Source organism: Mercenaria mercenaria, chromosome 3, assembly GCF_021730395.1.
Source record: "Mercenaria mercenaria strain notata chromosome 3, MADL_Memer_1, whole genome shotgun sequence".
NCBI classification, from domain to species: domain Eukaryota; kingdom Metazoa; phylum Mollusca; class Bivalvia; order Venerida; family Veneridae; genus Mercenaria; species Mercenaria mercenaria.
Window position 1 is genome coordinate 84,278,426 of NC_069363.1, and position 14,777 is coordinate 84,293,202.

Consider the following 14,777-nt stretch of genomic DNA (forward strand, 5'->3'; position numbering starts at 1 on the left):
CTACTCTTTATGATCAATCATCCTATCAAGTTTCAACATTCTGGGTCAGGTGGTTCTCTAGTTATTGGTTGGAAATGGTTTTCAATGTTCAGGTCCCTGTGACCTTGACCTTTGACGGAGTGACCCCAAAATCAATAGGGGTCATCTACTCTTCATGACCAATCATCCTATGAAGTTTCAACATTCTGGGTCAAGTGGTTCTCTAGTTATTGATCGGAAATGGTTTTCAATGTTCAGGCCCCTGTGACCTTGACCTTTGATGGAGTGACCCCAAAAACAATAGGGGTCGTCTACTCCAGCAGCCCTACAATCCTATGAAGTTTGAAGGTTCTAGGTCAAATGGTTCTCCAGTTATTGCTCGGAAATGAAGTGTGACGTACGGACGGACGGACGGACGGACGGACAGGGCAAAAACAATATGTCTCCTGGGGGAGACATAATTAAAGCCCATATGTTGCTTAGTGTGAAAATAAAGCCCTTTCAAAACTTCCATAATAACTCTAATAACGATAATGTAAAAGCAAATATATAAAACTACAGACAACATGAATTTCAATAATATATCCCAGCAATTTTTAAAACTTCATTTAAAAGATCTCGAGCAAAGCATCCAAGACTCAACTTGGTTCACTTAATCTCTGATGACAATAGCAAACAGAGTTTCCACTCTATATATATGAAGTGATAGCATAGTACGTTCCCTGCCGATGTTCAACCCTGCCTCTTTGCTGTGTTAGTACAGGTGGTACTTGGTACAGTTAGTACAATCAAAAACAACACAACAGCTGCCAAACAGACAACTTTAAAGTTACAATGACAAAGAATACAAATATGTTTGAAACTCAAATTATATGTCTGGAACTCGTTTATCTCAAAATTCCAGCTATATGCACAGTTGAAAACATTTTCAACTCTTGTCCAGAAGACACAATGTCATGCACAACATTTTAAGTCAAATTTCGATAATCTCGATCGAAGTAAACAAATGCTCAATCCCTTGGAATTTGAGATACCAAGTTTCAAGTGTATATAGGAAGCTGTTTACTATTTATTCAATATTTTGTGATATTCATAAGGAATCTCCACAAATTCATATTAATGTTGACAGACCTAACTTTCTTCAACTTTTTTTACATAACCAAAGTGGTTATAGTTTGTCTCATGTCTCCTTGTTAAAAATCTCCATAACTGCCAAATAGACATATTCTCTATAACCCAGGAGACTTTCGTTATTCCTGTTTGCAAAGTCTACCAATTTTTGATTTGCGGGGCATCCCAGTTGGCTTCATGGAGTGAATCGATAGTAAATGACATTTAAAGATGGCTGGAGAAAAATAACCAAAGCTGGCAAATATTTTCAGACTTTGCTTTACAGTATACAAAGGTCCTACAAAAGCCAAGCAGTATCGCCATAGTGGTAGAGCACCCGCTTCAAGTGCCAGAGGCGTAGTCTGGATCCCTGGCAGCATGATATCAAAAGACGTTAAAAATGGTACTAAGTAGCTTCCTGATGCTTGGTGCTCAGCATTAAGAGGATAGTGCTAGGACTGGTCAGCCCGGTGTCAGTATACATGTAATGTGACTGGGTGGAGTATAATGTCACGTGTCTACGGCGTGATATTCCAGTGAGGAGAAATATGTGGGAGTTATCTAAAGTGACGGATAGGTTGGGGAGGGATGGAAACTATAAGTCTCCTCCAGTGAAACATCGATATGGGGCTAATTAGTCAAATTTAAGAAAAGGACAATTTTCAAGCTGGTGTTAATTTCTTAGACTGAAGAAAATCTAGCCTGTACTAAAAGAGCTATACCAGGAATGGTTCATTTTGTTTAAACATCTTCCGAGGTGACCCTGTCTTGACATCAATAACAAGTGGTCTGATTTTTCAGTTCCTACGTAGATACCAATTTCAAATCTTATCTCTATATTTAATGCATCTTAAAAGCTTACTTTAAGGATCAAAAGTAATAGATGTCTAAGACTGATATAGCTAATATGCATTTCTGGAATCTTGGGACTTAAGATTATTGCAGTGTTCTCAGATTGGCCATTAATTGACTCCCTGCATGAATGATATCTTAAAATTAGCTAACAATTATACAGAAATAACCACAGAGAACATAATGACTTTATGTAAATATGGAAGGTTTACCAACAATTTGGTCGCTACAGGTACATATTTCAAAGGGAAACTCAGAAATCTGATAGAATTTATAAATAATAAATAAAAGCAACCACATATTACATCATTAGCCAAACACAAAAAAACTTTATAATGTTCGCTTGTGCTAATATTTCCATTTACCGCAACACGAAGTCTACGTAATCATGAAACTCTGAGTACAAGTCTAAAATAACTTTTGTCTCCCACCAAATTTAAGTCTCTGTTCTATCATCCACAGACATTGTCTTTTATAATCCACCAGTCTGCCCTGTCTAAATTTGCAAATTTCACCGATTTTAGATTGGTGTGACAACCCAGTTGGTTTCATGAGAGTAAATCGATAGAAAATGACATTTAAAGAAGAGGAAAAAACAGCCACAACTCAGTAGGTATTTTTAGACTTTTAAGTGTATCCAATTACTTTTCTTCTTACTTTAGACATTCAACTCCCATTTTATAATGATTGCAGTTTCCAACTTCCTAACTTAAATTAAACTAAGCCATAATTACAGATCATGATTTAGCAACTAAAAAGCTTCAAAAGATAAAATGCATCTTATTTATGCACACCTCAGCTACCTTTCTCTCCCTCCATCTTGAAAATGATGCTGCACTCAGGAAATGAGTACACTGTTTGTTTGTTGTTTTTTTGGACTGCTTAGGGTTTGAGAATTGATTGAAGTAGATCGACTCACAGATATTCTTGCTATCGTTCAAGGAGAAAGCTACACTTACAGTATACTTATTAATGCCTTGAAGCATTACAATATCTTTGTTTTTTTATCCCCAAAAAATTTTTATATCTAATAAAACATGATTTATAATTATGTCATTATAAAATCATTTTATTGTCTCTCAACGATAAATTAAGACTGATATTATTAACACTGTGACATAATACAGTCAAAATACAGACTTGCAAACAAAATAATTATTTCGCACAACGGAACTCAGTTACCCCTGTACCACTCAGTTATATAGTTTCTAATGTTATCATTAAATGTACATAACATTTATGAATTAAAATCATCAAATTATATTTACAATATTCCCCAGTTATCATGTTTTCTGTTGTTATTTAATTTATTAGCCGTATACATACACAGATATTGCTGCATTATCACTTCTACGCCTTGTTTTGAGTAGAAAAGGGGCATAATTTCACAAAATTTTAATTACTGCAGGAATTACCTCCTGTGAACATGGTGAACAAAACAAAGGAGATCTGAATACTGCATATCACCAACAGTTTAGCATTTGTATTGTATTTTTGCCATTTAAAAAGTATATAAAATGACCTGTCAGCAATGTCTGCCTTTTGACTGATCACTCTTGGAACAGTCCAGACCAATTTGGTGCCAAATTTATCTTAGATTCCAGACCAGACCATAGATGACATTAATTCATTACTTATCCTGAAACATAACCTTTGTATGACAAAACTTATACGGATCAGACCAATTAGATAAAAGCCATTTTCTGCATGACACTAAAAGCAAACAATGCTTTTGCTTTGCACCCATGAACACTATAGTGTGCTGCGCTATTTGTCACAACAACTAAGACACTTATAATAATAATAAATAGAACTGAACATAGAATTCATCCTGAACAATAAAACACAGTGGGATTTCACTTCTGTGTCTACACAGTACTATTTGATTTATTTAAAGACATGCACACAAGGTAAACCTTATTTTTTGGAAATTCCCAATGAACAAATTTTTCATCTACTTCATGTTTTAAGACACCGATCTATTTTGCTGTTAAATGTCACATATGATACTCATGCCATCATTCTCGCATACCAGAGGTCTACCGTGGTTCCCCCGATGAACCTCTGGTACATTTCGCCGACATTTGTGGTTTGCTTACAATTAACAGGTAAAACGTTTCAGCCAATCAGCGTTGTTTCACGACAAATCGTAGCAAACCAATCAAAATCGTCCATGAAAAGCGTGACTGCGTCCTTTCCAATATCGATGTCGGCTTACGAAGAATATTATTATTTTCTTATGTAAATCTCTAAACATCGAATTACAGGAATAAATCTGTATAAATCGCAATCATGGAATATGGCCTTTATAAATCGTAAGCAAGTATTTGCTTACATGTTGTATGAAGTTTCAAATCGACATGCCGAATACTGGTGAAAAATGATTGGCTGAAACCACACCCAGTAGTAATTACGAGCGCGCATGCTCACCAAATAATCGATAGAAATAAATCAGTGGTTCGTATCGGGATTTTGACAAACCTCTGATGGATGAGAATGTCATGCCATATAATGTACAATAAAACAGATAACTCTTTTTCAATATCGGTGACCTATGATTTTTATTGCATTTTTTTTCTTAGATGATCATATATCCTTCAATATCCAAAGTTTGAAGAAATTCTGTTATTGGGAAAAATTTTGCCCCAAATTCTAGCATACGTCCATAACATGGGCTTGACTGTACCCTTAAATGATGGATGTAACAATTTACCTGCCACGTTGCACTACAGACCAAAGACAGTCTAGTGAAATCTCTCTTATTATATAGCATGCAATTTTGTATTTAGATACTGTTGCGTGTTATCATGCAAGCTGCAAAGGGAATCTGACTTAATGCTCAAATAATTCTTTTATCAAGTAATATCAATACAGACAGCACTAGATCACTTGTTGTCTTATAATAAAAGGCTCAGATAAGAATTTCTATGGGACACTAAAATCTACCATATAGGCAGTTTGATCAAAGAGATCACATATTATAATAAAGGCAAACAGTAGAAATTTTGAATTTGTCATTCAAAAGTTACTCTGAGAGTGAGTCAGTTTAAAAATTCCTAAGAATGGCGAATCATGAAGTACATTATATAGGTCATATCAAATTGAAGAGTTGATCATTTGATTTTTTTTCCTGAAAAAGTTGAGGTGGTGGGAGAGAACAACATTAAGAGCACCGCCTTGCGGGTGCAGATGCTCATCTTATTTTTTTGTCTCTGTATAATAGAAATATTGTCCTACCCATGATTTTCTAAGTCCAAAAGGGGCCATAATTCTTGCAAAAAGCAATGTAGAGTTATGGTACCAATGCTGTGCAGATTTTGAGATATTTTCCCACTGAAGATATCTGCATAATTTAAGCAGATCTTAAGACATTATTTTGAATTTTTTAACATGTCAAACTTTTCAATATCATATTTCATCCTTAGAAAGATCATAACTCTGCCATTAATTGTAATTAATTTATCAAGAGTTGCCATTAATTCATAAAATGATTTTCATTTCCATATGCCATGACAAGACTTACTTCCCTTTATTATAAGTCCTCCATTTGTACAGCTTAACAGTATAACCAGAAAAACTTCAAACCAAATATCAAATTAAAGTTCTAACTGAGCAACAGAAATTACTTAGGGCTGAAGACTAAATTCATTGAAAAAAAGCTCTTAAGTTGATATTTAATCTTAATTATTTTGTATTTTGTGGAGGAAAGGCTTATTAATTATTCACTGGCTCCTTGATAATTATTATATGCTATTATAAGATTAAGGTTATATCTGGAGTTTGAACAGCAATTCAATTAAAGCAGCTATTAAGGATTTTGCCAAAAGTTCTCTTCTGATTTATAAAGCAAAAAGATGTTGAACATTACAAAACTTTCAACAGGATAACTCACAGACTTTAAAAAATGTAAAAACAAGAAGCTGTGTTCAATAAACGCTTGATGCCCCCGGTGGCATCCTTGTCGATACAAAGCAACCTAAGTCCAAAACGAGGTCAAGTTCAAGGTCAAACTGAGGTCAGGTGATGTCTGAAGATAAGAAATGGTCACAGGTTACATCTGCATTAGTATCAAGTCATTCTAGTAAGGGGTATTAATGCTAGATGAAACGGTCCCATTTGGTAAATCAAGAGATGGCCCATATAAACCAACCTAAGTCCAAAATGAGATCAAGGTCAAGGTCAAACTGAGGTCAGGTGATGTCTGAAGATGAGGAATGGTCACAGGTTACATCTGCATTAGTATCAAGTCATTCTAGTAAGGGGTATTGATGCTAGAGGAAACGGTCCCATTTGGTTAACCAAGAGATGGCCCATATAAAGCAACCTAAGTCCAAAATGAGGTCACGGTCAAGGTCAAACTGAGGTCAGGTGATGTCTGAAGATGAGGAATGGTCACAGGTTACATCTGCATTAGTATCAAGTCAGTCTAGTAAGGGGTATTGATGCTAGATGAAACGGTCCCATTTGGTTAACCTCGTACGGACGGACGGACAAACGAATGAAAGAACGAACGAACAGGACAATCACCATATGCCTCCCGCATCAGTAGCTGCCGGGGGCATAAAAATAAGTAAAATGTAAAGCATGATTTTGTAAAATCATTTATTTTCATGGGTATAACCTTTCATGGTTTTAAGAAATCTGGAAATGAGTTTGTGGATATCAAATTTGAAAGACCTACTGACCCCAAATATAACTGGGTCATCTAGCAAAATTTGACAATTGTAGACTAAAGTGTTCTTAAGTTATTGAGTGGAAAACTTTCAGTCTAGAGGTGACACTGGGACTGTGACCTTAAACCCAGTGACCCCCAAAACTTAAGGGGTCATTCACTGACCACAGGCAACTGTCGCACTGGAACTGATTGACTTTTGTAGGCCAAAGTGTTCTTAAGTTATTAAGCAGAAATCATTTTCAGTCTACAGATCACTGCAACCTTGACCTTTAATCTACTGATCCTAATAGAACAGGGGTCACCTCGTGACCACAGGCAATCATCAATAGTGTCTGATGACTGGGGGCCAAAGTTTCTTTAGTTATTGAGTTGAAACTGTTTCCAGTCTCAAGGTCAGTGTGGCACTGACCTTTGACCTACTGACTCCCTAAAACAAAAGGGAGTCAATTACTGACCACAGGTAAACATATCCTATGAAATTTGATGACTGTAGGCCAAAACATTCTTCAGGTATTGAGCAGAAAACTGATTTCAGTCCAGAGGTCGCTGCGACCTTGATTTTTAACCAACTGATCATAAATGAACAGGGTTCACCTACTTACCACAGGCAATCATACTTTGAAGAAAGTCTGAAGACTGTAGTCCAAAATGTTCTTTAGATATCGAGACGGTACATGCTTTAAGTCTCAAGGTCATTGTGATATTTGATCTACTCAGATCCCCAAAACCATCAGGGGTCAATTGCAGCTACTGACCATAGTCTAGGCAATCATCCCTTTAAGTTTGACCACTATGAGACCAAGCATTCTCTGGTATTTGATTGGAAACCAAATGGTCTACAGACTGACACTGAGCAAAACAGTATACCAACCCCCCCCCACCCCCACCTCTACCGGCACACACACACACACACACAATAATGTTTAATAATGTCATACTCATTGAAGAAATAGAAATACATATTGATATCAGTTAAATACATTATGCAAACAAGATATATATCATATATTTGGCAGTTAATTTTAGATAAAGAAACATGTTTCATAATAAAATGTCTGCCATTCCTCGCAGCATGCAGGAAGATTTATGGATTTCATATAAATGATAACTGTATCATGAAAAATCAAAATATAATCATGATGAGAACTTAGATAAAGTTTTGGTACAACTGAGAAAATTTGTTCCATATTTCCGTCAATAACTGGCAACTGATGCAAGGCACTAATTACTTTTCCCCCAATAACTTTCGCAGTTTTCTCACAAAGTTAAAGGCGCTAAGGTTACAAATTATAGACCGGAGCCCTGGCAATAAACCAATGTTCCATAGTTATTTCTAGTATCCGCCTGGTCATGACAGTTAATGAACAACCTAAATTAATAATTCATGAACAGATTGGAACAGTTTTTGTGTCAAAGTTCCACATTATTGTCAGGAGAATTTCTTTGTCAACACCTTGTAAAAAATGCGGCTTATCCTTATATATATCGGTGAATGAATGTGGTAGGCTGCTATAACAATCAATACAGGTAGAAAAGCATCAGCTACACTACTTATTAACTAAACTGTAACATACTAGCTACACTGAGACACTAGAGAAAAAAGTGCTGCTTTGGAGTATTAACTTGTACGAAAGGAATATAACTAGGTAAATATCTTATGCATAGCGCAAATTATACTTTATCAAGATTATAAGATAGAAAATGAATATACTTATCTTATACATAGTTAGCACAAATTACATTTTATCAAGATAATCAGATAGAAAAGATAGATAAGAGATCATTCGCATTTCAGATAGAAAAGATAGATAAGAGATCATTTGCATTTCAAACAATTATATAAAATTGTATCTACAGTAATTGTAGAAACATGCATACCTCTGATAAATGTATTAAATTCATTTTATTAACTAATGCAATTGTTTTATGTTAAAGATATTGAATATATAATGTATTTTTAACGTTTACAATACCTATTTGTACCTGCAGAAGTATAAAAAAAAAATTTCATTTAGTATGTGTATTGTAAATTTACCCATCATAAAATTATAGGAAAGGTGGCTGTGTGTTTTTCTACTCTGTAAGGTAAAAATATTTATGTGCATTGCATGTGCTGGCAATATTTAAGATTTTGTAATGCAACTAGTCTGCTTTTTTGTATTGTAACTAGTCTGCTTCATAAGGTAGAAATATGAATTCGTATTGCAGACTTTTCTGACTTATAAGGTAAAAAATATCAATTTGTATTGTAGACTTGTCTGCTTTACAATTAAAATAGAAATAATGAATTTGTATTTTAGACTTGTCCACTTTATAAGGCAAAAGTATTAAATAAAGCAGAAGAATGAATTTGTATTGTAGACTTGTCTGCTTTATAAACTAGAAAATATGAATTTGTATTGTAAACTAGTCTGCTTTGTAAAGTAGAAATATGAATTTGTAGTGTAGACTTGTCTGCTTTATAAAGTAAAAATATGAATTTGTATTGTAGACTTGTCATCTTTATAAGATAGAAATATGAATTTATAATGTAGACTTGTATGCTTTATAAGGTAGAAATATGAATTTGTATTGTAGACTCATATGCCTTATAAGGTAGAAATATGAATTTGTATTGTAGACTTGTCTGCTTCGTAAGGTAAAAATATGAATTTGTATTGCAGACTTGTCTGCTTCGTAAGGTAAAAATATGAATTTGTATTGTAGACTTGCGTAAGGTAAAAATATGAATTTGTATTGCAGACTTGTATGCTTTATAAGTCAGAAATATTAATTTGTATTGTAGACTTGTCTGCTTTATAAGTCAGAAATATGAATTTATAATGTAGACTTGTATGCTTTATAAGTCAGAAATATGAATTTGTAATGTAGACTTGTCTGCTTTGTAAGGTAGAAATATGAATTTGTATTGTAGACTTGTATGCTTTATAAAGTAAAAATATGAATTTGTACTGTAGACTTGTAATCTTTATAAGGTACAAATATGAATTTATATTGTAGACTTATATGCTTTATAAGGTACAAATATTAATGTATATTGTTGACTAATCTTGTCTCCTTCTTAACTTTTTGTAGACTTGTCTGCTTTATAAGGTAGAAATATTTATTTATATTACTGACTTGTCCACTTCAAGAGGAAACAATATTCATTTGCATTGTGCAAGCAATTTTTAAATGTAGAAACATTTGTGTTTTGTAGGCTTGTATGCTTTATAAGGTAGACATGTTTATAATGTACCGTAGATACCCATGTATAATGCACAGTTTTTTTACCCCTGGGACCACCCGCGAATCGTGGGTGCGCATAATACACAGGTATAGACAATTTTCTAACTTCAAAACAAGTTTGTTACCGATGTTCGCCATTTTGGTAAAGGGAAACTACTCCCCGTGCTTACTGTCACCGCTAAAATCTAAGATTGCCGTTACGTTCCGTAAAAGATCGAATGGTTTATTTTTGTTTCAAACAAAATTAATTTCATATAAATTTAAAAGTATTTTGATGAAAAAAATGCTAATAAATCACAAAAATTATGATACTAATTAAACAAGAGGTGACATGTTAATTGCCGGTAATTACTGGCTATTTGATCGTGACAAAAAGACTATCACACCTTTTGTTATTGGTTTGAATTGAGAAGCTCATGTCATTTTGAAAAATACCATTACAAAATATTAAATCAGCTGCTGTTTATTTATTCAAAAAAGTTAATTAAAAAGGTAAAACAACAAATAAAACAATATTTTACTGGTTTTATTTTCGAGAAAACAAAAATCAATAGTACCGCGAGACCGATACTGCTCTCTGCCGCGGAAATAAAATTTATTACCGGTGTCGATGTAAACTCTACTTTTGTTTTCCATCCACCTCAAAATTGACCAAAAATGTTTTTTTCCCAGGATTTTGGGCCAAAATTGGGGGTGCGCATTATACACGGGTGCGCATTATACATGGGTATCTACGGTATTGTGTAGACAATAAGTAAGGTAAAATTGTAAGTTTATCCTTCTTTACAATGCAGAAATATTTATGCTTATTACAGACTTGTTTACTGTGTGTACTTTATAAGATTACGCTACCTTTTATTTAAGGTAGAAATATGTATGTCTATTGTAGATTTGACTACTAATTACAGAAGAAATATATGTGTATATAAGTGTGTTATAGACTTGACTACTTCATAAGATAGAAATATGTGTATGAAAGACTTGTCAAGGATATCAAGAAGAAATATGTATGTGTATATATAGAAGACTTGACTACCTCCTATAAGGTAGAAATATGTATGTCTGTTGCTGACTTGTCTACTTATAATTAAGGTAGAAATATGTATGTGTTTTGCAGATTTGATTACTGCATATGGTAGAAATATATAAGTGTATTGTAGACTTAATGTCTAGTATATACTTCATAAGGTAGAAATATGTGTATTGTAGACTTTTCTAGACTTATCTACTTCATATGGTAGAATAATTTATAATGTATTGTGGACAATAATCCTCTGCATAAGTCTAGATATATTAACGTGTATTGTACAATTTAGGCTTTGGGTAAGGAGTGATTAAAAACAAACTTTCACAAAATAATGTTTTCTCAACTCAGACATAATCACGGTATCCTGTAGCCAGACTTCAAACAGGATAAAAGTTCTTAAGATTAATATAGATTACAACTAAAACACAAGAACTGAAACCTGAAATCCCAAATCTTTTAAATTTCCTTTAAAACAATGCATTAAGAATATTGCAACAGTACTTCCACATGCATAAATAATTTGTATGTCATGTGATGCAGAACCCATCGATGTGATGCAGAACCATGGAGAATTTTCCTGTTAGAACTAAAACAGGAATTAAACTAAATGTGTGTCTCCTTTAATTTAGTTATCTCTTTAAGTTGCACAAATTTATTTTTAATACCCTTAAAAGTATTTAAATGCTTGAAAAACAAGAGCTGTCTCCATAGGATGACATATGCCCCCGATGGCACTTTGAATGAGTAGTTATGGCCGATGTTAGAGTTTAGGACCTTTGACCTACGGAGCTGGGTCTTGCGCGCGACACGTCGTCTTACTGAGTCACACATTCATGCGTACTTATTTTAAAATCCATGCATGAATGACAAAGATATGGACCGGACACGCCCATCAATGCACTATCATGAAAAATGACCTTTAACGTCTAAGTGTGACCTTGACCTTTGAGCTACGGACCTGGGTCTTGCGCGCGACACGTCGTCTTACTGTGGTACACATTCATGCCAAGTTATTTGAAAATCCATCCATCGATGACAAAGATATGGACCGGACACGCCCATCAATGCACTATCCTTTAATGTCTAAGTGTGACCTTGACCTTTGAGCTATGGACCTGGGTCTTGCGCGCGACACGTCGTCTTACTGTGGTACACATTCATGCCAAGTTATTTGAAAATCCATCCATCGATGACAAAGATATGGACCGGACACGCCCATCAATGAACTATCCTTTAATGTCTAAGTGTGACCTTGACCTTTGAGCTACGGACCTGGGTCTTGCGCGCGACACGTCGTCTTACTGTGGTACACATTCATGCCAAGTTATTCGAAAATCCATCTATCGATGACAAAGATATGGACCGGACATGAAAATTGCGGACAGACTGACAGACCGACAGACCGACGGACCGACAGACGGACAGACAGTTCAAAAACTATATGCCTCCCTTCGGGGGCATAAAAAATTAACATTCTGCATAAATAAGGTTATTACATTTTTACAAATCAAACAGTGTGTGTAATGAGAAAATTTACAAAGTCACTCTGCTTGCAACAACTTCGATTGAACTATTCAGATTCAAAAGAAACTTTCACATTTAACCCTAGGATTTGGGACAATTATAGAAAATAGGTGTCTGAGCCTAGCAGTAATAAAGCAATGAACTTGAATGTGTGATTTTGTGCCATTTCTTAATCAAGTTAATGTAACTGTCATCCTATTTCACTCATTCTCCAATAAAATGTTACATCTGTATGATATTCTGTCTGCTTGCTTGCCACATAACTACAAGAATATAACATTTTCTTGACTCTACCTCAAAGGTAAACCAGCTTTTATAATGATCTCTTGAAGCATATTGTAAAAGTATACTGCATTAAAGGGTAAAATAAAACAGGTGCATCAAAAAAACCAAAGAAACATCTGGCTCATGCATGTATGATATAATCACTTATTACTAGCAAGGTTTTTTTTTTATTTTCCTACAGTTTTTAATGTTTTGGTACTTATACATTTTTTTCTATTTTCTGAATTTGCTCATACCAAATTTCATTGCATCCTTTAAATAAAAAAGAGTACATTAAAACCTGTAAATTTAACGAGCAAGCACTGGTCTGTTGTATACACTGCAAAGTAGTCCTGTGAGAACCAGGTGGTCTTTGTTCTCATCTAGTAAAACTGTATTTCATTTTGTATAGGGACCGGCTAATTCGGAAAGGTCGCTTAAAATTAACGTAAATATGGTAATAACCTGTAAGGAATCTGCAAAAACACATATGTAGCAATACAATCTCTGTAATTCTCATCAGCATAAGCAAATTATTACCTCCTTTGACCTGTGAAGTGTTCATCAAGAATCATGACTTGCACACACAGAGAACATGCTGGTTCTACACAGTTCTATTCAAGCAATGAAACAATTTACACCCTGCCAAAATAAAGCCACAAAAGCTCTGCAAAAGTCACTAGAAAATGTGTTATTTAGTACTGATGTGTACATCAGAGAGATCTAGTACTTGTAGGTGCACCACAGTGCTTTATTTGTACTGTTGCAGTAATAGGACAGATGCAAAACAATAGTGCATTATAGGAAAGGCATACCATGGTGCTGCAATTGGACAGGTGCATAAATAAGGCAAATACTCCACAGTACTTCCATTGGACGGGTGCATAATAAGGCAGGTACACCACAGTACTTCCTTTGGATGGGTGCATAATAAGGCAGGTACACTACAGTACTTCCTTTGGATGGGTGCATACATTAAATAAAGCAGGCACACCACAGTACTTCCTTTTGGACAAGTGTATAATAAGGCAGGTACACCACAGTACTTCCTTCGGACAGGTAGGTGCATAATAAGGCAGGTACACCACAGTACTTCCTTTTGACAGGTGCATAATAAGGCAGGTACACCACAGTACTTCCTTTTGACAGGTGCATAATAAGGCAGGTACACCACAGTACTTCTTTTGGACGGGGCATATATCAAATAAAGCAGGTACACCACATTACTTCCTTTGGACAGGTGCATAATAAGGCAGATGCACCACATTACTTCCTTTGGACAGGTGCATGATAAGGCAGGTACACAACAATGCTTCCTTTGGACAGGCATTGTAATAAGGCAGGAACATACAACACAGTGCTGCAATTGGACAGGTGCATTATAAGGCAGGTACACCACAGTACTTCCTTTGGACAGGCATAATAAGGCAGGTGCACCACAGTGCTGCAATATATGTCAGGTACACCACAGTACTTCCTTTGGCCAGGTGCATAATAAGGCAGGTATACCACAGTACTTCCTTTGGCCAGGTGCATAATAAGGCAGGTACACCACAGTACTTCCTTTGGACAGGTGCATAATAAGGCAGGTACACCACAGTACTTCCTTTGGACAGGTGCATAATAAGGCAGGTACACCACAGTACTTCCTTTGGAAAGGTGCATAATAAGGCAGGTACACCATAGTACTTCCTTTGGACGGGTGCATAATAAAGTAGCTGCAACACTGTATTTCATACGAATAGGTGCATCAAAGGGCAGATTATATAAACTTATAAGGGCAGGTGCAGTTCTATAAAAGACAAGATCAACACTGCAATGGAGGTTATATTAGCAGATGCATAACAAGAGTATTATTTGCTCGAGGGTGTAATATTTCGATTCTGTGAAATCATAATATTTCTGGGGGTACTAATTTTCAAGGATTTCATGGCTGTGTCAATCCCATTGCAACAGGTTGAGGCATAGTCTGGCTACCGACTAGATAATCTTTATTTTATTTTTTTTTTTTTATTTAGTAAAAAAATCTGTAAATAAATCTGACTTCATCAGTCCTGGCTCTGATTAATGTTTTGAGAAGAAAAGGGACATAATTATACAGAATTTGAATAGTCTCAA

General features: G+C 35.1%; 2 protein-coding genes across 2 annotated transcripts in view; one reads left to right on the top strand and one right to left on the bottom strand.

Moving 5' to 3' along the window:
* Window positions 1–14,777, bottom strand: part of LOC123524214 (trafficking protein particle complex subunit 13-like) — a 140,404-nt gene that overhangs the window by 69,151 nt on the left and 56,476 nt on the right. The gene's annotated exons all lie outside the window — the stretch shown is intronic.
* Window positions 7,998–14,777, top strand: part of LOC123524213 (sodium/bile acid cotransporter 5-like) — a 38,344-nt gene continuing 31,564 nt past the window's right edge. The window contains exon 1 of the mRNA XM_045302261.2: window positions 7,998–8,262. The gene's annotated coding sequence lies outside the window, so the exon portion shown is untranslated. The remainder of the gene's footprint in view (window positions 8,263–14,777) is intronic.